Consider the following 24,387-nt stretch of genomic DNA (forward strand, 5'->3'; position numbering starts at 1 on the left):
ACATTGTCTATATATCCTCAATGTACAAAAGATGGTCAGGAATTTTTCCTTAGCAAATCTTCTTTCTGACTTTTGAGTCATTCCTTAATCATGCAGCAATAACTAGTGAGTTAGAAGCTTATGGATCATAAGGGACAGAATTAACAAAAAGGAAAAGTAGATCAAGAACCAACATAATGTCATAAAGCAATTACCCTCCAATAAAAAGTTTAAGAAATAAATAACACTGCAGTGAAAAAAAAAAAGGCTGTTTTGTGGTTCTGTTGGAGATGAATGGGTTAAGTTGTGAACATGTTCTCTTAAAGTTAGTGTGTTAAAAGATAACTTGCAACCATTACTAAAGGCACACATTTGTTTAGAAGTATTAAAAGTTTTTGTTTAAGACTAATTTGTTCTCTGGAATCTTCTGTTCCAGTGGTGTTGCTATGTACAGTGAAAACTCAGGTTGTGCGTCCTAAGCATAGACATGCGCAGCATGACCTAAGTCATTTCACTTGCCAAACTACATTTTCAGTAAGTCTAAGGCTTTGATTAAAATATCAAGTGATTGTCTTCATTTTATTTTTTCTGTTTTATTTGGCAAGTTAAACACTAGTTAACAGGATAGACATCTTAGGTGTCCAAAATTGTTAAAGCAGATTAATGAACACACACAATCTAAAGATACCCTTAGGAAAATTTTTCTGATGATAAGACAGTAAATAGAAAATCAATGAGCATGCATTGTAGATGGTAAACTTAGGATAGGTGAGCTTCCACAAGATGCCAAACATGATATTGGATGGCAGTTCAGTGTAAAAAGAGACATCGGGGAAGGAGACAAAGAAAATGGTAATCAGAAGGAGAAAACCTATGCACCCCATGATGAATTGCAAGGTTTGGCAGTGATTTCAGAGTTTTCAACAAAATGCAAAGAGTAACTCCATGGGACAATAACAAGACATTTAGGATATAACACATTGCAGAAGCCTAAAGGGAAGGACACTTTCTTCAGGCTGCCTTTCCCCAACAGCACTGTAAATCCCCTGTTCAGCCATATAAAAGTTCAGCCATGAAAAATCTGGCAACCTAGGGCAGAAAAACAGACACAGAGATCAATGGAACAGAATAGAGAGCCTAGAAATAAACCCATGCACATCCAGTCAACTGATCTATGACAAATGAGGCAAAAATATGTAATGGAGAAAAAAATAGTCTCTTCAACAAGTGGTGCTGGGATAACTGGACAGCTACACATAAAAGAATAAAATTAGAACCCTTTCTAGCACCATATAAAAAAATAAACTCAAAATGGATTAAAGACATAAGCGCAAGGCCGGAAACCGTAAAATTCCTGGAAGAAAACATAGAACACTCTTTGACATCAATCATAACAATATTTTTTGGATCTATTTCCTAAGGCAAAGGAAACAAAAGTGGAAATAAACGAGACCTTAATTAAGTGTGAAAGTTTTTGCACAGCAAAGGAAACCATCAACAAAACAAAAAGACAACCTATAAACAGAAGAAAATATTTGCAAATGATATGACCAATAGAGAGTTAATATCCAGAATATATAAACAGTTCATACAACTCAACATCAAAACAAAAACAACTCGATTAAAAAATGGGCAGAAGAACTGAATAGACATTTTTCCAAAGAAGGCATGCAGACGGTGGACATGAAAAGATGATCAACATCGTTAACCATCAGAGAAATGCAAACCAAAACCACAGTGAGGTATTACCTCACACCTATAATGGGTATCATCAAAAAGAACACAAATAACAAATGTTGGCCAGGATGCAGAGGGAAGGGAGTCCTTGTACATTGTCGGTGGGAATGTAAATCTGTACAGCCACTATGGAGAACACTACGAAGCTTCCTCCAAAAACTGAAAATAAAACTACAGATTCTGTGGAGTCACAGAAAACTACCATATGATCTAACAATTCCACTCTGAAGTATATATCTGAAGAAAATGAAAATACTAATCTGAAAAGATACGTGCACCCCAGTGTACACAGCAGCATTGATTACAGTAGACGAAGTATGGGAGCAACCTCAGTGGTCATCAGCTGATAAATGGATAAAGATGTCACATATCCTACCCACCCACACACACGCCCACACCCACCCACCCACCCACCCACACACACACACACACACACACACACACACACACACACACACAGAGTGGAATCCTACTGAGCCATAAAAAAGAATTGATTTTTGCAATTTTCAGCAATGTGGATGGACTTAGGGGGTATTATGCTTAGTGAAATACATCGACAAAGAAAAATGAATGCTGAACGATATCACTTAGATGTGGAATACAAATACAACAAACTAGTAAATACAACAAAAAAGAACAGATTCTCAACATATAGAGAACAAACTAGTGTTTACCAGTGGGAAAAGGAAAGTGGGGAGGGGTGAGATAGGGGTAGGAAATTAAGAGGTACAAATCAATATGTATAAAGTAGGTAAGATACAAGAATATATTTTACAGCACAAGGAATATAGCTAATATTTTGTAATAACTATAAAATGGAGAATAACTTTAAAAGTTATGAGCCACTGACTTGTATGCCTGTAACTTAGATAATATTGCAAATCAACTCTGTCTCCGTAAAAATTGTTTTATTTATTTAAATATTCTACCTCCAGTGTGTGTGTGGCGGAAATTTGGCAACCTGAGGAAAAAGAAATTTTCCTAGTCACTGAATGAAAACTAGCTTCACTGGTAGTTCAGACAGTAAAGAATCTGTCTGCAATATGGAAGACCTGGTTTCAGTCCCTCGGTTGGGAAGATCTCCTAGAGGAGGGCATGGCAATACACTCCAGTATCCTTGCCTGGAGAATCCCAATTAGACAGAGGAGCCTGGTGGGCTATAGTCCATGGTGTCACAAAGAGTCAGACATGACAGTGACAAAGCAGGCTTAAAACTCAACATTCAAAAAAATTAAGATCATGACATCCAATCCCATCACTTCATGGCAAATACATGGGGAAACAATGGAAACAGTAACAGACTTTATTTTCTTGGGCTCCAAAATCACTTCAGATGGTGACTGCAGCCATGAAATTAAAAGACACTTGCTCCTTGGAAGAAAAGTTAACACCAACCTAGACAGCATATTAAAGAGCAGAGACATTACTTTGCCAACAAAGGTCCATCTAGTCAAAGCTATGGTTTTTCCAGTGGTCATATATGGATGTGAGAGTTGGACTGTAAAGAAAGCTAAGCACCAAAGAATTGACACTTTTGAACTGTGGTGTTGGAGAAGACTCTTGAGAGTCCCTTGGACTGCAAGGAGATCCAACCAGTCCATCCTAAAGGAAATCAGTTCTGAATATGCATTGGAAGGACTGATGTTGAAGATGAAGCTCCAATACTTTAGCCACCTGATGTGAAGAACTGCCTCATTTGAAAAGACCCTGATTGCTGGGAAAGATTGAAGGCAGGAAGAGAAGGGGACGATAGAGGATGAGATTGTTGGATGGCATCTCTGACTCGATGGACCTGAGTTTGAGCAGGCTCCGAGAGCTGCTGATGGACAGGGAAAACTGTCTTGCTGCAGTCCATGGGATCACAAAGAGTCAGACACGACTGAGTGACTGAACTGAATGAAAATGGTTGTATGCTTGTTCAATATACTTAACAAATCTTGGGGCAAAGAATGGGAAAATGTGATAATTCCTTCAACCAAACACCTTGGGGGAAAATCTAGCTAAAATATGCATTTTTATGGTTGTCATAAAGCAGTTTAGTGCTATGGAAAACAATACGGAAATTCCAGAAAAAAAAAAAACTTTTTAAAAAGAAATAGAACTACCATATGATAACAACAATCCCATTTCTGTGTATGTTTACATACATCTGAAAGAATTTCTATCAGGATCTCAAAGAGATATCTGTACTCCCATATTCATTCTATTTTGAAATCACAACTCTGTAAATTGCTATATGGATTAGTTAATTCAGAGTTAATGTTAAAACTATAGGATATCCATTTCCATGGGAAATAATTGAATTTTGAAGAGAGATTAAATCCGTTCAGTTCAGTCGCTCAGTTGTTTCCGACTCTTGCACGCCAGGCCTCCCTGTCCATCACCAACTCCTAGAGTTCACTCAAACTCATGTCCATCAAGTCAGTGATGCCATCCAGCCATCTCATCCTCTGTTGTCCCCTTCTCCTCCTGCCCCCAATCCCTCCCAGCATCAGAGTCTTTTCCAATGAGTCAATTCTTCGCATGAGGTGGCCAGAGTACTGGGGTTTCAGCTTTAGCATCATTCTTTCGAAAGAAATCCCAGGGCTGATCTCCTTCAGAATGGACTGGTTGGATCTCCTTGCAATCCAAGGGACTCTCAAGAGTCTTCTCCAACACCACAGTTCAAAAGCATCAATTCTTCAGCACTCACCTTTCTTCACAGTCCAACTCCCATAAACATAAGAAAAATATGTTTTCAGCCTGACTCATTAAAAATGTATTGCTAAGTCACTTCAGTCGTGTCTGACTCTGTGCGACCCCATAGATGGCAGCCCACCAGGCTACCCCTTCCCTGGGATTCTCCAGGCAAGAACACTGGAGTGGGTTGCCATTTCCTTCTCCAATGCATGAAAGTGAAAAGTCAAAGTGAAGTACCTCAGTTGTGTCCGACTTCACAACCCCATGGACTGCAGCCTACCAAGCTCCTCCATCCATGAGATTTTCCAGGCAAGAGTACTGGAGTGGGTTGCCATTGCCTTCTCCAAAAATGTATTAGGAATCTCAGATATAAAGATGACACTTAAAAAAAATAAAATTGAATAATTTAGTCAGAACTCAAGATTTAAAGTTTAATATACTGCTGACCACTATATTATCTCAAACACAGTGTTACCATAGTCCTTTATTTCTATATCTTTTACTGGGAAAACAATAAATATTAAGACAAAGTATTCTGCATATATGATCAGCAATTGTTCCTTCTTACTCTAAGTCTGGAAAATAATGCATCTGTTTAACATCACGGCTGCCCTGGAATTCTCATAGAAAGCTTTTTCTAACGGACTATCCCAATAATATCCTTTGTTTCCTATGCTGTGTAACATTAAATCCAGTGTAAACAATGAAAGCTTAGCTTTCCCTTCTCCTCATTGGTACCCTCTCTGATAAATCAAGAAGCAGAAGCATTTTGAATGATATGTTTATATATCAGATACTTAGTTTATCAGTTATTTCTTCCCCCAGTATTCTTCCAGAAACAATCTGGCTATGGACACAGACACAAGACACTTTCTGTCAGCAGTTTCACTGTCCGTTTGCATATGTGCTTAATTGTACAGGATGTACTGAGTGTTGCTGCTATTTTCAGTCATAGTTCCTTTGCTGGAAAGTGGGATCTGGTTTTTGTGAGTCCTGACCATTCATATCTGATTGCCTGAAGAAATTTGTTTCCTTGAAATTTGTCTATTATTTCAGTACCTTCACATTGCCTTAATCGTTCACAGTTTTTCTCAACTGTCCCACCAACTGGCTGCTCCTTTTAATGAATGAGGGTACAATATTGCAGATAATATTTTAGGATAGTCTTCTCAGAATCAAGATGGTCTACAAACATATTCACTTATATGCTTTGCTTTTTCATAGTATACAAAGTATGGGAAATAAATTGTGATTTTGTTGTAATATTTCCTGTAAGATCTCACAATTCCTATGAAAGTTTACCATATCTCATTTATTATGTCAACTCTAAATTCTACATTTTAACAATTAAATGATTTTTATATATTCATATGTAAACAATGTAAAGCATTCTACAGATTTTAACACTACCAATTTTGACATAATAGAAAACTCTATTAAGTTTTCTCCAAAGTTATTAAGCAGTTAAATTCCTAAAGGTGTACCTATAAACTCATGAAGACCGAAAATGATATAGTTTTATGCTTCTGACATTTATATTTTGTTTATATGCATAGCCTTCCAGGTTTTGATGGCTTTATAATTAATCTAATGTATTTTGAGTAAACTACTGTGTAACAAATGTTGTTATTGTTCAGCCACTCAGTCCTGTCCAACTCTTTGTGACCCCATGGGTGGCAAGCATGCCAGGCTTCCCTGTTTATAACTATCTCCCGGAGCTTGCTCAAATTCATGTCCATTGAGTCCTAGATGCCATCCAACCATTTCATCCTCTGTCCTCCCCTTCTCTTCCTGCCTTCAATCTTTCCCAGCATCAGGGTCTTTTCCAATGAGTAGGCTCTTTGCAGCAAGGGCCAAAGTATTGGAGCTTCAGCTTCAGCATCAGTCCTTTCAATGAACATTCAGGGTTGATTTTCTTTAGGATTGACTGGTTGGATCTCCTTATCAGTCCAAGGGACTCTAAAGAGTCTTTTCCAGTACCACCGTTCAAAAGCATCAATTCTTCGGTGCTCAGCGTTCTTTATGGTCCAACTCTCACATCCATACATGACTACTGGAAAAACCATAGATTCGACTAAACAGACCTTTGTTGGCAAAGTGATGTCTCTTCATTTTAATACTCTGTTTAGATTTGTGATAGTACCAAATGTTAGGATGCTGGTTTCTAAGCATTGTAATCAATCAGAGCATGACTGAAAGGCTCTGCTTCACATTCATCTGCTGCTTTCCAGGCTATTGTGACACGTTATCTGGCGTTCACTACGCTTACATGAAAAGTCGCGTGTAGCACAGACGCCATTAGAAAGGATCTGTGCACTGTAAGCTTCAGCACCAGATGGAATGACTGTCTTGTAGACACCGTGTCTTTTAAGATACAGTTTCTCCAGTTGCCAGACTCTGGTATCAGTGGTTTCTCTCAATGTGAATTTCATCCTTCAAAAATTTATTCTAAATTATTCTTCCAAAAAAATATATCCTTCTACTATGTAACAAAATGAAAATTTGAAGTGTCTGTAAGTAAATACTAAACTGGAAAAATGAAAAACCAGGCTCAAAAAATGAAACATGAATATAGATGGCAGGAAAAGCTCAGGTAACTGTTTTCAGCGTAAACCACAATAACAACTCCTTACTTACCATTCAAGGAAACACCAAAAAAAGAGACCACAGCATGTGTAATTCCTCCTCGTGGGGAGCAGTTACAATAGCCCTGAGAATTCTATATAGTTGGAACCAAGGAAGTAAAGGTTTACCAAAAATACCCCTCATTTAACTGATTGAGCAAATGAAATTGGGACACTTAGTTATTAGGAGATCTGATTTGGCAATCATATTTTGAATATAAATACCTTTCTTCTGAACAACAGTAACAACAAAACATAAAATAACTGCATCTTGAAATATTTTCAGTGTATTTTGTCCATTTGTTTTATGGACTATCACCAGGTTTTTTGGTGTGTTGAAGTAAACAAAATCTGTATACTGTTAACATAAAAAAATACATTCGTTGGAAGTTAAATATGTATTATGGCTTATTTGTACTTATAACACTGTGAATGGCGAATTTCTCAATTATTTCAATATAACATTTGCAGTATGTCACTAATTCATTTTATGTTTTTAAGTGTACAATTTCATTTAGAAGCTATTTTTCTGTTTTTTATTCAGTGGTATTAAAAATTCAACATATTACAGTCTGAAAAGAAAAATAATAGTATGCAGGGTTCATTTAGTCTGATCAGAATAGGAGGCCCTCATAATAAGCAACCTCTGGCTTATTTAAAAGTATAATTTTGTTGAACAAACATGAATGAATCAAGACAATTGATTTTATAAGATGTTTAAAGTAATATTATTGAGCTGTTTAGTATAGGTAGCAGCTGTGCAAAACAATTTACAAAATTGATTTTTTTTTCCTTTAAACAACCTTAAGATTAGGTCCAACTCCTACGCCTATTTTTATTTAAACTCAGTGTGAGGACAACATAGATTCAATCCACGCACAAGTTTATCTGTTAAATACATTTATGAGTTTAATACTTAGTAAAATATGATTTTTAACTTCATATTTAGAAGTGTTTGATTTAGAGTCTCTCCAGTGAGGAAAAAGGTATTTATAATTCACCATGAAGTGTTTCTATTTCCCACTTTTCTAATTTTTTATGTTTTCCCCTTTCAATCTTAAAATAAGCATATTCTGAGATCACAGATAATCACTTAAGTGCATGTTTCAGTTTTGACTCATACTCCAGCCAAGCATGAAGGCAAAGGATGAAGATAGGGTTGACTGACTCTCCTCCAGAAAGAGAGAGGGGAAAATTCAATATAAACATACCCATTCCAAACACTATGGATTTATGTACTTTTGAAATCCTGGAAAGAGATGAATTCCATGCAGCGTCCCTGGACAGTGTTTGTGCTTTGTAGATGTTGTAGATATGAAATACTTCTCTCTAAATGGCAAAGCTTGACTGGAAACATTATATCTGCCAACTCTCAATTATCCACAGACTATTATTAAATTTGAAAATTAAACAGGCCTCTGCCTTCTCTCTTTATTTTACTTACGTATTTTTTCTTCTTGCTAAGCTTTTGACAATTTCACCTCCAAGTGGTTTTCCACCAAAATATCTACCTGGAAAAGAACAAAGAAAAAATCAGATCACTTTGAATCCTAAAAATGGACTATGTAAAAATGATTTGGTTAGAGAAAAAATTAGATCAGCCAACACCCAACAAGTGTCCAAGGAAAATCTTGTCATATCCTGGGTAATAGCTTAGAAAAAAGGTTTTTTTCATTTAAGTCTCTGAAATTGTCTTAAAAGTCAAAATACCAGGTAATAGCAAGTGACAATACATCATACCTTTTGCCTTGTGTAAGTAAGGTATAATCTTACAAGAGTTGGCCATTTTTGTTATAATCAAGCAGACATTTTACTTGCAATACTGTATTTTTCTCTAGCTCAGCAAAATTATTTGCAAAATTATTTATGCCAACTTTCCATAAATTTGGCAAGAGCACTATCACAATTAAGGCCTCCTAGGTGGCACCAGTAATAAAGTTTGCCCGTCAATGCAGGAGACACAAGACAATGAAGTTTCAATCCCTGAGTCAGGAAGATTCCCTAAAGTAGGAAACAGCATCTCAGTCCAGCAGTCTTTCCTGGGAAATCCCACAGACATAGGTGCCTGGAGGGCTAAAGTCCATGGAGCCACAAAGAGTTGCACAGGACTGAGGGACGGGGCACACATACTATCACAATTGAACTTCCATTGGAAAGACATTTTAAAGCATTTTTTCCAAAAGAACATAAAGTTTAGAAACAGAATATGTAGCTAGGAAGCCTTACTGAAGTGACTCAAGTGAATTTAGTTTTCTTCTTTTGCCTAAAAGGCAATATATGAAGAAACTAGATATACATGTATGCACTTTTTTCCCAACTAAAAATCCCTTTTCTCCTCTTCTTACAAAAGTTTAAGAGAGACCACTTTAGGGGTATATTTTCATAGGAATTTCCTCTAATTCCTACCATCACCAAGGCATTTTTAGGCTAGCTTTAAAGGAAAAAAGGAAAAGTCTAGTCCATGATCTGAGAGTACCAGTTACTCAAATGTTTAATGAAAGGATCTGTGCTCCTCACTTTTTAATCCAAATGCCTAGTACTATAAAAGCACAAACATAGTCTTGGAATAGGTGACAGAACACCCCAAGGAAAACCCTTGTCCAATTTATTTTAATGAGAAACAAATGATAAAAAGATAAAAGACAACTTTTACCAATTCTCTCTGTCTGACTTTCACTGATATAAATCTATATATGTCCTCAGTGTTCAGACAGCACCCACAGTGTTGCTGAAATGGATTTTGGTCAACACTATGTATATGATATGGCAATTTTTAATTTCCTCTTTCTTGTTTAGACTTTTCATACACACCTACTTTCAATGACAGTATTTAAGAACTTTTCTCAATTTTTTGTCAGATATTTCCTATGTGTCTGCTGCTAGTAACATGTTAGTATTAAAAAACAGATTTGGCACAAGCAAATTATATGTTATTTATAAATCAACTGAAAATAATTTATAATATGATTAACCTGGTCAGAATGCAGGGGAATTTGAAAAGAGAGAGATCTTATTAGGAGCTAAAAGATAGAACAAGGAATAATCTATAAAAATCCTCACTATATTCCCATACAGCAACCTGATACTTGGTGGTATTTAGAAATTATCTACACAACGAGTAACAGTTTGAGGACTGGGTAGTCTAATCTGTACAGTAAGTCACGTAAACTGGAACTTGAGTATGACTCCATGAGGAGTTTTATATTCCACAGCTATTCGGTGATAGTCCAGTTCTGATAAAGATGAGAAAATTCAGACTAATATCAGAGATAGCCCCGAGGCACTGCTGATAGGGAATCATGGTCAGTAATCTAAAAAAATGCCAACAACCATAAGCACTGGATTATGCAAGCCCAAAACAGTATCTCAACCATCAATCTCCTGCCTAACAATGCTTAAGGAATTTTCAGGATGACATTAACAGACTAAAGAGCTGGAAAACAAACAAATATGTCTGACATTCATGATATATTCTCTCTTGATCTTTCCGTTTCCTACCCTACATCCTTCTTGCTCCCACCTCCATCATTGTACTTATACAAGTAAAAACAATATTTGATCCTATACAGTTTGAAAACAGTTTATCCTGACAGTAATATTTTGTGAGATGTTAAAAAGTATGGTCGAGCCGCTTGTTCTTCCCTAACTACAGATAAGGAAAATATTCCATGCAATAAAAGTAGTTCTGTCTTCTCAAAGTTCTGGGAATGATATTTATCCAAAGGCCAAATGTCCCATCTTCAGAGCAGAGGCATCATGCAGCTATGGTGTCATCATAGAATGGAGACCATCTGGGAAAGTGGCCACTTGCCACAACCTCTGGATCCTGACAGAAGCACTGCACACTTCTGTGGGTTTCCATTCCACAGCTGCTGCCTGCATGCATTTCCCACTAGAATTGTTCAGTTAGTTACTCCTTCTAGCCCATTCCCCATAGAACATGCAAAGGGCTAGCACCTGCTTGCTTTGAATGCTGACTGAGGAAAACACAGGCTCCAAGTAAGTCCTTAGAGCAAGTGAGGATGAAATAATGCAACCAGGAAGCTTAACACAGGATCTGCCAATAGGAAGAGTTTCCATTGTCTTAAGGTTTTGGACAGTTAGACTCAACTGAGAAAGGAAAGGAATTGAAAACGTGTTTAACTATCATTGCAAGATTGACATACAAAAAACTGACTCCCTTTGGGGTAGCAAGCATAGGACTAATTCTATGAAGTTAGTTAGTCATTTTAATTCTCTCTTCAAATAGTTATCTGTGGACAAGTGACTCATTCTACCAAAACTGAGTTGAATTCATAATCCATGACTGGACATTTTATTTACCTTGTTTTCAACAAGTTCTCAAGAAAAAATGCCATATTCTTAGAATTCTCTTTTCTAGTAAAACTGTATCTGATCTTAACAAAATTTTGTTTGCTTAGAGTAGAATTTAAACTTTTACAAGCATTTTAAGGTAATTTCTGCTCACTCACGCTTAACAAGTTTCCATCTCTAAAGAAGGCAATTTGAAAATCCCTCCCAGAGACAGGGCATCACAAAAGAAAACACTTATATGTCATAAAAAAAAGAAAAAACAGCAAATATAAAACCACTCTTTGAGTAAAAGAAGCCTATTCTTTTACACTAATTAGAGATTTATCTGTTTGAGTCTTTTATGCAAAATGAAGAACACAAAACCCAGGTTCTCCTTGAAATAAGTATCTGATCCCCACCTTCTTCCCATGTATTTATGTGTATATTTACTCTTGTTTTCTATTTTAACACATAGTTTTAAAATGGATGTTCAGTGTAAAAATGTATACACTATAGACAAGTTAAAAAGAGAAAGAAAAATATCTGATACCTGTCACCAAGGAATAAACAGAAATAAATTTGAGAAAACACCTAACTACACTTTTCTCTGTATAGTCTAAACCTGTTCATTTATGTCTTATCCATGCTACAAGTACACAAAGTTTAATAGAAGCTTAATGATGATAAAGCATCTATATTTTACAGTTTTATAATCTGCTTTTATTTCATTTCATATTTTTACATGTCTATAAAATAGAACTACATTATTCATTTTGATGTTTGAATCATAAGCATGCCAATCTCACTACACTTTTGCCATCACTGGGTATTAACTTTTCCTAATTGGATGGGTAAAAGATGATTTTTTTTTAAATTTTATTGCATTCACTGGATTTTTAGTCAAATTTGAAAAATGTTTAGATGTTAGTGATTATTTGTTTTTACCTGCTTGAGAAATTGCCCAAACTCTATGTACTTTATTCTATTTTTGTTTAATTCTGTTCTTAATTTCTTTTGGTTATTATATTTGTATATCACTGATATTAAACTCTTTGTATTTTACATGTTTTAAGTTATATTAATATAGATAATATTCCTAGACTTTCATTTGCAATGTGGAAATAAATGCACATATGCATGTGTGAATATAAATAGTATTTATCATTTACATGAATGGAATTCTCTCTTTAGATTATATGCTTCTTCATTGAAGACTGCAATATTTATACTGCATTGCACACAGAATGTGTGTGTGCTAAGTCGCTTCAGTCATGTCCAACTCTGTGCAACCCTATGGACTTCAGCTTGCCAGACTCCTCTGTCCATGGGATTCTCTGGGCAAGAATACTGGAGTGTTGCCATGCCATCCTTCAGGGGATCTTCCCAACCCAGGGGTCAAATCTGCATTTCTTAAGTCTATCTGCATTGGCAAGTGGATTCTTTACCACTAGCACCATCTGGGAAGCCCATTGCATTCAGAATATACATTTTCTTAAATTTTGATGGGCAAGAAACAGTGTCTATTAGCAAAGTAATTTGTTACCAAATAATGTGTAGACACAGAAGAAAGAAAGAGGGAAGAAAGAGAAAGACAATGATTGAGAGAAGCGTGAAAGAAAAAGCATTACCTACAGGGATTTTTCCCAATTGGCTTTATGCTTTAATCTAGTTGTTATTGTCAATCAAGCAAAAGACCTGTGAGTAGATACCTACTTAGAATTCAAAAGTTTTATTACCAACATTTTTTCACAATAGTGACCAGACTATCAGTCCCCAAATTTGCGTCATTATCTAAGACACAAGCTAAGCTTCAACTGAAAGACTGTCACTGCACAATATTTAGTCTTGGATGGATATTTTCAAACAGAGAATGATTTATAAAAGCAGAAGACTGGTTCACTCGTGTGATGAGCAATATCACTATCTAGCCACCAGCTCTGTCATTATTTTCCCAAAGGTGTTTGGTCACAATGTAGTCAGAAATATCAGAACAAAATGAGGAGTGATTCCTTAATCCCATCATATAATGAGAGTCATCACTGTGTGATGAATGCTGTGTGCTATGCTTAGTCTCTCAGTCATGTCCATCTCTTTGTGACCCCATGGACTGTAGCCCGCCAGGCTCCTCTGTCCATGGGGATTCTCCAGGCAAGAATACTGAAGTAGGTTGCCATGCCTTCCTCTAGGGGATCTTCCCAACCCAGGGATTGAACCCAGCTCTCCCACACTGCAGGAGAATCCTTTACCATCTGAGCCACCAGTGAAGCCCACAATGAATGTTAGATGGCTCCTTTACAACAACATGACAAATACATGTTAATTGGTCTTGTAAGACATTCTTTTTTTTCTCCCAATTGGTATAGCTGTCTCTGTCTCTGTGGCTGTATATGGCTTTTTTTTTTTTTTAAGTCTTCTATGACTGACCAAAACCATTCTGATTGACATCCCATCTTTTTAGAGAAGACATGTTACTGTGTAGCCCGTCTATGCTAGAAACCATTCTTAGTGTACTTAAATAAAAGACTTTAAATAGATCTGTTGTATTATTTAAAGTTTTATTCTCAGAGCACCATGTCATTTCCAAATTGTTAAGGTATTTCCCTTTCACTTTTCCTTTCATGCATTGGAGAAGGAAATGGCAACCCACTCCAGTGTACTTGCCTGGAGAATCCCAGGGATGGGGAAGCCTGGTGGGCTGCCGTCTGTGGGGTCACACAGAGTTGGACACGACTGAAGTGACTTAGCAGCAGCAGCCTCATGTTATCTCCTAAATATCACTTAAAATAAAATTTCTAAATTATAAAGCAATTTTTCATTTTAGAAGTAACAAAAAATTTTAAATTCTGGTTGTAAGATGCCAGAAAATAGTCATTATGACAATAATTGTAATATTTAACAGCATATTTATATAATGAGCTATACTTGATCACCCTTTTGGAGTACTAGTAAAGTATAGTAATATGATATTCTAGCAATAAAAACTATATTTTAAATTCCTGTTATTAGTGTATGGAAATGCAACAGATTTCTCTGTATTAATTTTGTGTCCTGAAACTTTGCCACATTCATTGATGAGTGCTGGTAATATTCTGGTGGCATCTTTAGGATTTTCTATGTACAGTGTCCTGTCATCTGTAGCAGTGACAGTTTTACTTCTTCCTTTGCCTTTGGATTCTTTTTATTTCTTTTTCTTCTTTGATTGCTCTGGCTAGGATTTCCATAATTATGTTGAATAAAAATAGTGAGAGTGGGCATCCTTGTCTTGTTCCTGACCTTAAAGGGAATGCTTTCAGCTTTTCAACTGTTGAGCATGATGTTCCCTTGTGGCTCAGACGGTAAAGTGTCTGTTTACAACGCGGGAGACCTGGGTTCGAGCCCTGGGTCGGGAAGTTCCCCTGGAGAAGGAAATGGCAATCCACTCCAGTATTCTTGCCTGGAAAAATCCCATGGACGGAGGAGCCCGGTAGGCTACAGTCCATAGGGTCACAAAGAGTCGGACACGACTGAGTGACTTCGCTTCGCTTCACTTCATGTTTGGGTATATTTCCTCTATGCCCACTTTCTGGAAAGTTTTTATCATAAATGGGTTTTGAATTTTGTCAAAAGCTTTTTGCATCTATTGAGATGATCATATGATTTTTGTTCTTCCATTTGTTAATGTGGTGTATCATATTGATTGATTTGTGGGTATTGAAAAAGCCTTGTGTCCCTGGAATAATCCCATTTGATCACAGTGTATGATTATTTTAATGCATTGTTGACTTCCGTTTGCTGTATTTTGCTGAGGATTTTGCATCTGTGTTCATCAGTGATGTTGGCTATATTGGCACCTGATCTGGTTTTGATATTAGAGTGACTTTTTATCATGTTTTTTTTAATTTATATTTCTTGTTCAAATTATGTGGAAATTTGTTCTTCATGTCTATGAATACTATCATATGATAATATGCTGGTCTTTGAATATTATCTTCCTTTCCTCTATTATTTTGATAAATACTATAACCAGTGCAAGTGGTCAAAAATACAACATCTAGATGCAAAAGAAAATTGTGAAATAGCAAACACTGGATCATCTATTCCTGAATAACTGAGGGTTGGCACTTGTCCACAACATTTTCTGAATGCTCTAGAGGGACTCGTTTGTCTTTGAGCACACTGAAACCAATTCTTTCAAATGGTCTCCAGTTTTAGGGAAACTTAAACTCTACTGGTTAAGTAAAAATTCAAGTTGATTTCTCAGTTCATATAATAAAAATAAGGTGTGCTGTCCCAGGTTCAGGTGTTCTGAATTTTTTACAGTATGCAGTAAATTTGATAATTAACTTTTGGATAAGGAAGCATGCAGGATATAGAACACACTTCAGGAAGGAAAAAAAAAAATACGTGTGGTGTTAGCAGAATGGGAAGGCTGCCCAGAACATGTCCCCTGCTATAAGATTAGTTTGGGAATTAGGGATTTACAGTGCTTACCCCCATCTAGAAGGGACTTGGCAATATTCCCTAGAACTGCAAAGATAAATTGGTGGGAGTGAGAGAAATAAGTAAAGGGCAGAGGCTGCTGGAAAACAGGCTTTCCTGTCACTAGGCTGTGATATTGTAGAGTTTTGAAACCAACCTAGGTTCTACCCTGAGAAAGAAAGACAGTTTCTATACGTTAACAGCCACAGCAACTGACTAATTCAGTCTCCAAATAGTCAGCCTGAGAAACAGAACATAAAAGTCTATCTTGAGACAGGAAGTTGGGGCAGGGTCATCCAACTCAGCCAAAGAGCTGCTTTGGATAATTCCTATCACAGTGTCAGGCATCCAGTGGAGTTTTGAGAGTAAGATTGGATGATAATGATAAGGAGGATGACAATAACAAATGACAACGATAGCGAGATTTGAAAATAATTAGAAGACTACTGCAGAAAGGAAGAATTCTTTTTTTTTTTTTGAATCTGAGCATTTCAGTATAAGTGCAGTAGATAGGGGCTTCCCTAGGGGATCAGCAGTAAAAAATCTACCTGCAGAGCCAGAGACTCAGGAGACCAGGGTCAGATCCCTGGGTTAGGAAGGTTCCCTGGAGGAACGCAGGGAAACTCACTCCAGTGTTCTTGACAGATGGACTACAGTCCATGGGGGTCCCATAGAGGCAGACAGGACTGAAGCAACTGAGCACACACACATGCGGTAGATACGAGACACTGGCAAAGAACATAAATGTATTATTTTCTAAGGAAATCCATCAGAAATTGCTGTCATTCAAAAAGACAAATGAAAAAAGATTGTAACATAGTGAAGTCATTTCTAAAAGCTACTGCCAAAATAAAAAGCTTGAATTCCTAAAGGGAATTATTTATATTAAGCAACATGAAGCAGAATAAAAAGTTTGCCTGGAAATTCCTGTCACCTGGCCCTAGACACCATGTTTGATTTCAAAAAATTAAAAACTCCAATTTAAAATACATCATTAGTAGTCTCATTTTAAATATCACTCATTATCAGAGAAATGCAAATCAAAACCACAATGAGGTACCACTTCACACCAGTCAGAATGGCTGCGATCCAAAAGTCTACAAGCAATAAATGCTGGAGAGGGTGTGGAGAAAAGGGACCCTCTTGCACTGTTGGTGGGAATGCAAACTAGTACAGCCACTATGGAGAACAGTGCGGGGATTCCTTTAAAAATTGCAAATAGAACTGCCTTATGACCCAGCAATCCCACTACTGGGCATACACACCGAGGAAACCAGAATTGAGAGAGACACTTGTACCCCAATGTTCATCACAGCACTGTTTATAATAGCCAGGACATGGAAGGAACCTAGATGTCCATCAGCAGATGAATGGATAAGAAAGCTGTGGTACATATACACAGTGGAGTATTACTCCGCCATTAAAAAGAATACATTTGAATCAGTTATAATGAGGTGGATGAAACTGGAGCCTATTATACAGAGTGAAGTAAGCCAGAAAGAAAAACACCAATACAGTATACTAACACATATATATGGAATTTAGAAAGATGGTAATGATAACCCTGTATGCAAGACAGCAAAAGAGACACAGATGTATAGAACAGTCTTTGGACTCAGAGGGAGAGGGAGAGGGTGGGATGATTTGGGAGAATGGCATTGAAACATGTATAATATCATATATGAAATGAATCGCCAGTCCAGGTTCAATGCATGATACAGGATGCTTGGGGCTGGTGCACTGGGATGACCCAGAGGGATGGTACAGGGAGGGAGGTTGGGAGGGGGGTTCAGGATGGGGAACACGTGTACACCCGTGGCAGATTCATATTGATGTATGGGAAAACCAGTACAATATTGTAAAGTAATTAGCCTCCAATTAAAATAAATAAATTTATATTAAAAAATAAAAAATAGTTTAATGAGCAGATAAATGTAGTTTAGTATCGTTCCCCTTTATGTCTTCCTTCCTTCTTCTGTCCACTCTTTTTATTTCTCTTCTCTCATTTTTTCTTTCCCTTCCTTCTCTTCATCCCTTCCCCTACTTACTTCTTTTTCTCTCTCCCCAGGGTTTGTATTCTAAACAGCCTGCGTTTCCTCAAATCAAAGACATTCTTATTGTAGTATCCCTCTTAGAAATATAAAGGAGAAAAATAATTTTTTTAAAAAGCAAAACCACCCGAACTCCCAAACTCTAGCTCTTCGGCCTGCCTGGCCTCCTCAACTGAATTTTTGTCCACACCTAGAAACATAGATTTCAGGCCATGATTACGCAAATCCAACTCATGTATCAGTCCTGTCCGGGGCTTCTTTAGAACTCAGTGCATGTAGACCTAATCATTCACTGCAGTAATGAACAGAGCAGATTACAGCCCCTTACAGCCCCAACTAGCCCCTTATCCTATTTTTGTCTTCTTGGCACTTATGATATAGTCTGGTGTTACACTGTTCATTCAGGAGTTCCAGGCTCATTCCAGCCTGAAGCTATGTACATTTCACTGGATGTTAATTCTCAAACCAGAGAAACCCAAATATACCAAAGATTATACCTTTAACAGTCTGTTGTGACTAGCAGTGGTTCTAATATAAAATCATCATTGAATATAACATCAAAATGGTGTTACTCCTAACCAAAAAAAAAGCAAATCTTCATAGATGTCTTTAAACTTTCACAAAGAATTTAATAGATTTTTCCTTCAGTATTGTGCTATATTTTTTCAGTATAGGAAGACATAGGGTCTGTGTTTACAGCCAATATGGAAAATTTTCTTCACACTACAGCTGTACCATCAGGGAGAAAAATACTGAATTAGTATGATCATGGCACAGCATTAGTGTCCTTAGATGTGAACAAGGGGAAATCGTGAGAGTTGAAGTACACACCTCAATCCCTTCAACAAAAACTGGATGAAAGGCAGATCTGTGTTAAACTATCTATAAATTTTCACTTATGAGATGAATAAGTTCTGAGGATCTAATGTATAGCCTGGTGACTATAATTAATAACACTATATTGTATACTTGCAATTTTCTCAAGCAGTAGATCTTCAGAGTGTGTATGTATGTGTGTAAACACTCGTAGCTCAGTCATGTCTGATTCTGTGACCCTATGGACTGTAGCCTACCAGGCTCCTCGGTCCACAGGATTTTCCAGGTAAGAATACTGGAATGGGTTGCCATTTCTTCCTCCAGTGGTCTTCAAACAAATAAAAAAAGATAACTATGTGAGTTGATGGAATTAACCATATATTAATTAACTTATTGTGGGAATCATTTCATGAACTATACATATGTCAAATCATCACATTGTGAGCTTTAATTATATTACCATTTTATTTCAATAAACCTGAAAGAAAAATAAAATTAGTCTCATCTTCAGACCCTTACTCCTCTCTAGGGTTGCCTGATAAAAATAGAGGATGCCTAACTAAATTTGATTTCACATTAAACAACAAAGAATGTTTTAGTACAATATATCATACTTTTATACTAAAAAGTATTTGATATTTATTTGAAAATCACATTTAACTCACAGCCTTGTAATTTTTTCCCTCTGCTAAATCTAGCTTTCCCATACTATAATACACCTCACCTCTCCCAACTAGCCCCTTATCCTATTTTTGTCTTCTTGGCACTTATGATATAGTCTGGTGTTACACTATTCATTCATTTTTTACTGGGTCATTGTCTTTGTTCTAGCACTGAAATGTTAGCTTTATGGAAGTGGAGGTATTTTTATTTTGTCTCTCACTAGAACAGGCGCCCCTAGAACAATGCTCAACGTATAACTGTTGCTTGATAAATATTGAATGAATTTATTGAACTAACAAATGAAACATTTATCTAAAAACCCATTGCTCGTCCATCAGATAGATCTATAACTCATATGGATAACTGAATCTATAGTATCTGCTGTTTGTCTTTACTGTTGATTTTTTTCCCCCTAGTTAGGTTGAAGCCACTCAAAAATAATAGATGAGGCTAATATTTGTTGAGTACTTACTATGTGCCTGCACTCTAAGGGCATGTACCTAATACTCACAAAAACTTTATAAAATTGGTACAATTTTTACTCTCAATTTGGCAATCAGTAAAATGAGGCTTAGCAAACAAACATGTCCAACTTCGCATAAGCCAATTATCAAGTAAGATTTGAAGAGCTCATTTAAAACTGTCCATGGGGTAAAGCATTTCTCAGTACTTATTCTTTGTTTTTATTATCTTATAGTAGTGGAAACTTAAAAAAGACACATGAATAATACTCTTGCTTTTTTATTTTTATGAATATGTGTTTTTACAAATCCTTGTCTAGTGTACTGACAAGAAGTAAGGGAGAGAAATTACTAACAACTAACTTAAATGAATCTTCGCTAACAAATTTAAATTAATTTAGTACTTCATCCCCCAGAGGCAAAATTAAATGCCTTTTTAATTAACTTTTCTTTACTAATTACAAATAATTAAATAGAGCATTAATACAATTTCATGAGAGTTTTCATTTTGGGTTTTACTAATGCAGTTCTACATACACTCAGAGAAACTAGAGAGGGCTGCAGTGTGTTTTCTTATGCTATTCAATATTACAGGCTTCCTTCCAAACCAAGCAACTAAATTGAAACACAGCTTCCCCTCCCAAGAGGGTTTCACTTGCTCCCCTTCTTGCCTCCATTCCTTTGACCCCCTTGCGTTTCTTCCTGTGCTTTTGACTTGCCTTCTCTTTCCTTCTACCCACAGGCACTTTTGACATGGCCACAGATGGGAGACTGAGATCAGAAAAATACCTGTAGAACTCTCTACATGGGGAGCTGGCAGGCATTCAACACAAACGCAATTAAAGGGCTTACCCTTGCGTGAAATATTTGCTTTCCTGATAGTCACCAACATTAAACTTTAGGAATGCTAGGGCATAGTATTTTTAGGTCAGGACCAGGATCTTCAACTTCTCTTTCCTCAAAGTAATTGCTTATAAAGTTTGAATGTCATATCAAAAGGCCCACCAAGCAATAAATAGGAAAGTGTGCATTTTTATTAAAATCCACTTGGGACAACTGTATCTACCATTGGTATTCTTTGACCAGGGTCTGAGAAGTTATAACACACCAAGCCAGAGGTACTGAAGAGCATTGTTCATGCAATAAATATTAAATGCCAGAATGCACCACGCCCCGGCGTCCCAGGTGGTGCTAGTGGTAAAGAACCTGCTTGCCAATTCAGGGGTCATAAGAGACGTAGGTTTGATCACTAGGTCGGGAAGATCTCTTGGAGGAGGGCATGTCAACCTGCTCCATTATTCTTGCTTGGAGAATCCCCACGGACAGAGGAGCCTGGCAGACTACGATTCATACGGTCGCAAAGAATCAGATATAACTGAAGCAGCTTAGCACGTGCACACACACCATGCCCTGGGCTCAGATCTGGGTGAAGCCTTGAAGTTCACCTGCAATGATGATCACAGCAACTAAATGGGAAATTGCAGGGTAATTGATAAAGGTGCTTAATCTTCCTTATTCCTTTATGCTGTAGAATATCCACAAATAAAAGAAGACTAAGTAGAATATTTGTTCTCCCTTTGCAAGGATAAAAATATTTCAAATGTATAAATTTAGTCAATTTATTGATATTAGAGAAAAACACATATCTCATAATTAAGCATTTAATTAAGCATTTAATTTCTGAAATCTGGGGGAAAAATAATAACTTTTTTTTTCTTTCACCCTAAATCAGTGAAAATGATCGTGATATTACAGTCATTGATTTCAGTCACCATATTTTACCCTACACTGTATCCTTGGAATCTAGTCTTATAAATAAATGCTGTTCAATAAATATTTGTTAAGGTTTAATCGTAATATATACAATACTAAGAAATGTTCTGAAATGTTAAAGAATATGTAGAAGTCTTTGATCTTCTTCAAAAGAGAGAATAAAATGGGTAGACAAACACAAAAGTACTCTTAAAATGTAAGTAACTGTTTTTAGGTGTTCAGGGTGTACCAGTCATACTACTAAGGACTTTGGAAGCATTAAGCCATTCAGTCATCAGATCACATTAGGAGATAACAAACCATTTTTCAGATGAGAAAACTGAGACTTGGGGGCGCTTAAAGAAGTTGTCCAAGATCACATCTCCTAAGGGGTGTGTATTAACTTCTTGTAGCTGATATAACAAATTATCACAAACCTGGAGGCTTAAAACAACGAAAACATCTCCTCTCACAGTTTGAGAAGTCTGAAAAAAGCATCACTCGGCTGAAATTGAGGTGTTCTCAGGACTGTGCTCTCTCCAGAGTTTCTTCAAGGAGAATCTCTTCCTTGACTCTATTTCCTGTGGCTCCTAACATTTCTTGGCTCGTGGATACTTCTGTTCAACCTTCAAGGCCATCTTCTGCAAATCTCTCATTGGTCGGTCTTCATAGTACTTTCTCCTCTGTGTGTTTGGATCGAATCTCCCTTCGCATCTCTCTTAAAAAGATACTTGTGATGGCATTCAGGACCCATCCAGATAATCCAATATAATTTCCCATTTCAAGATTTATGATTTAATCATTCTGCAAAAACTCTATGATATTAGGTAACATTCACAGGTTCCTTTGATTAGGACCATCATTCCCTCTAATGGGAATTAGATTAGCTCTAGGATTAGCAGGATTATATCTAGGATCTGAATAGGTAGTCTGCCTCCAGAACCTTTGCTCTTAACCATTGTGATATTATGTCTCCAGGATATAATGTTTACCTAGATAGAGGGAAAATACAATGAATGAGAACCTTAACCTCCTCCAGGGGATCTTCCCAACCCAGGGATTAAACCCAGGTCTCTCACATTGCCTGAGCCACCAGGGACGCACCTAATAAAATATTAGACGAACATAAAAGGCTGGTGGGAACTACTAGATGTTTTATGGAAAGGAGAGAGCAAGTGGAAGGGGCATTTTCAGAATGATTGTTGTCCTGTGGTTTGGAGTGTGCTGTAAAATAGAGAGACCTGAAATCTGAGTCTAGGAGAGCAGGAAGAAAACAATTATAATAGTTTATGCAAAAAATGATAGGAGCCTGAGCTGGGGTGATGGTGAAGGTAGTGGAAAATTTGGGCAGGAAGAAATGCCAAAGCTTGTACCTAAGTAGATCAGAGAAACAACCAAGTTGGAAGAACTTTGCACTCATTCAACAACACTTATAAGCACTATCTATAGGCCAGCCATTTCTTGGATCCAAATAAGGAGAGTTAAATCACAGTTCTCAACTTCAAAAAGCAGGATAAAAAATGAGAACAAATGATTCAAATAAAGTGTGATGTGAATGATCTCACGGGGACTGTGGCAACACAGTGAAAAAGCGCTGTTCAGGATGCACATTTGGTCAGGAAGGGTGCTTTATTTTGGGTTCTTCCCTAATCAAGGCCGACACAAAGATTCCAGTCCAAGTAGGATTTGAGGTCAGTAAACACATGTAGGGAAATGGGGATTTGAGACAGGGAAGAAATGAAAGCCAATAAAGCATTCATTTTCAAGCCAGTTATCAATGTGGAGAAGGCAATGGCACCCCACTCCAGTCCTCTTGCCTGGAAAATCCCATGGACAGGGGAGCCTGGTGGGCTACAGTCCATGGGGTCGCTAAGAGTCGGACACGACTGAGCAACTTCACTTTGACTTTTCACTTTCATGCACTGGAGAAGGAAACGGCAACCCACTGCAGTGTTCTTGCCTGGAGAACCCCAGGGATGGGGGAGCCTGGTGGGCTGCCATCTATGGGGTCGCACAGAGTCGGACACGACTGAAGTGATGCAGCAGCAGCAGCAGCATCAGTGTGGATAACTGGAACTGAATTCTGCTGGGGTCTTCTTGGAGCCAGGGTAGAAAGGAAGCTATAGCGTTATTCCACCCAGGGTTGGGATTGCTGTGAGATTTATACACCAAATCCCAATGAAAAATTAGAAAATCAGGTTGTTATAGTTGTCACAGAGGTGCCATAGCCTCTGCTTGAAAAATTTTTCACATGTAAATCTTACCTTACAATAAGATTTCAGTAATAGTTAAATGTTCTTATTTCCTATCATTAGGGAAGCAATTTATTAATACTAAGAATGCATTAGGACTTCCCTGGTGGCTCAGAGGTTAAAGCGTCTGCCTGGAATGCAGGAGACCAGGGTTCGATCCCTGGGTCGGGAATATCCCCTGGAGAAGGAAATGGCAACCCACTCCAGTACTCTTGCCTGGAGAATCCCATGGAGGGAGGAGCCTGGTAGGCTATAGTCCATGGGGTCACAAAGAGTCGGACACGACTGAGCGACTTCACCTTCAAGAACGCATCAGGAACCTTCAATCCAGTGATCGTATATTGATGGAACAGAGCCTCTACTTCTCAGTATTGAGTGTATTTATTTATATTACTGTTTCTCAAGATACCTTCTATCTGGGGCTACACTCACTATTTTCTGCACTTCAGCATTCTCATTCTTACACAGAAATTGACTGTGGAAATAAGACAGCATATATCTGAGCTAACATTCATTTTTCGTATATCTTTTTTTCAGAGGTTCCACAAAAATCTTTTCCTTCTTTTTAGGAGGAGTTCTATATGACAATATGACAAATAAGATTTAAACTGTATTTCTACAA

Source organism: Ovis aries, chromosome 17 (assembly GCF_016772045.2).
Source record: "Ovis aries strain OAR_USU_Benz2616 breed Rambouillet chromosome 17, ARS-UI_Ramb_v3.0, whole genome shotgun sequence".
NCBI classification, from domain to species: Eukaryota; Metazoa; Chordata; class Mammalia; order Artiodactyla; family Bovidae; genus Ovis; species Ovis aries.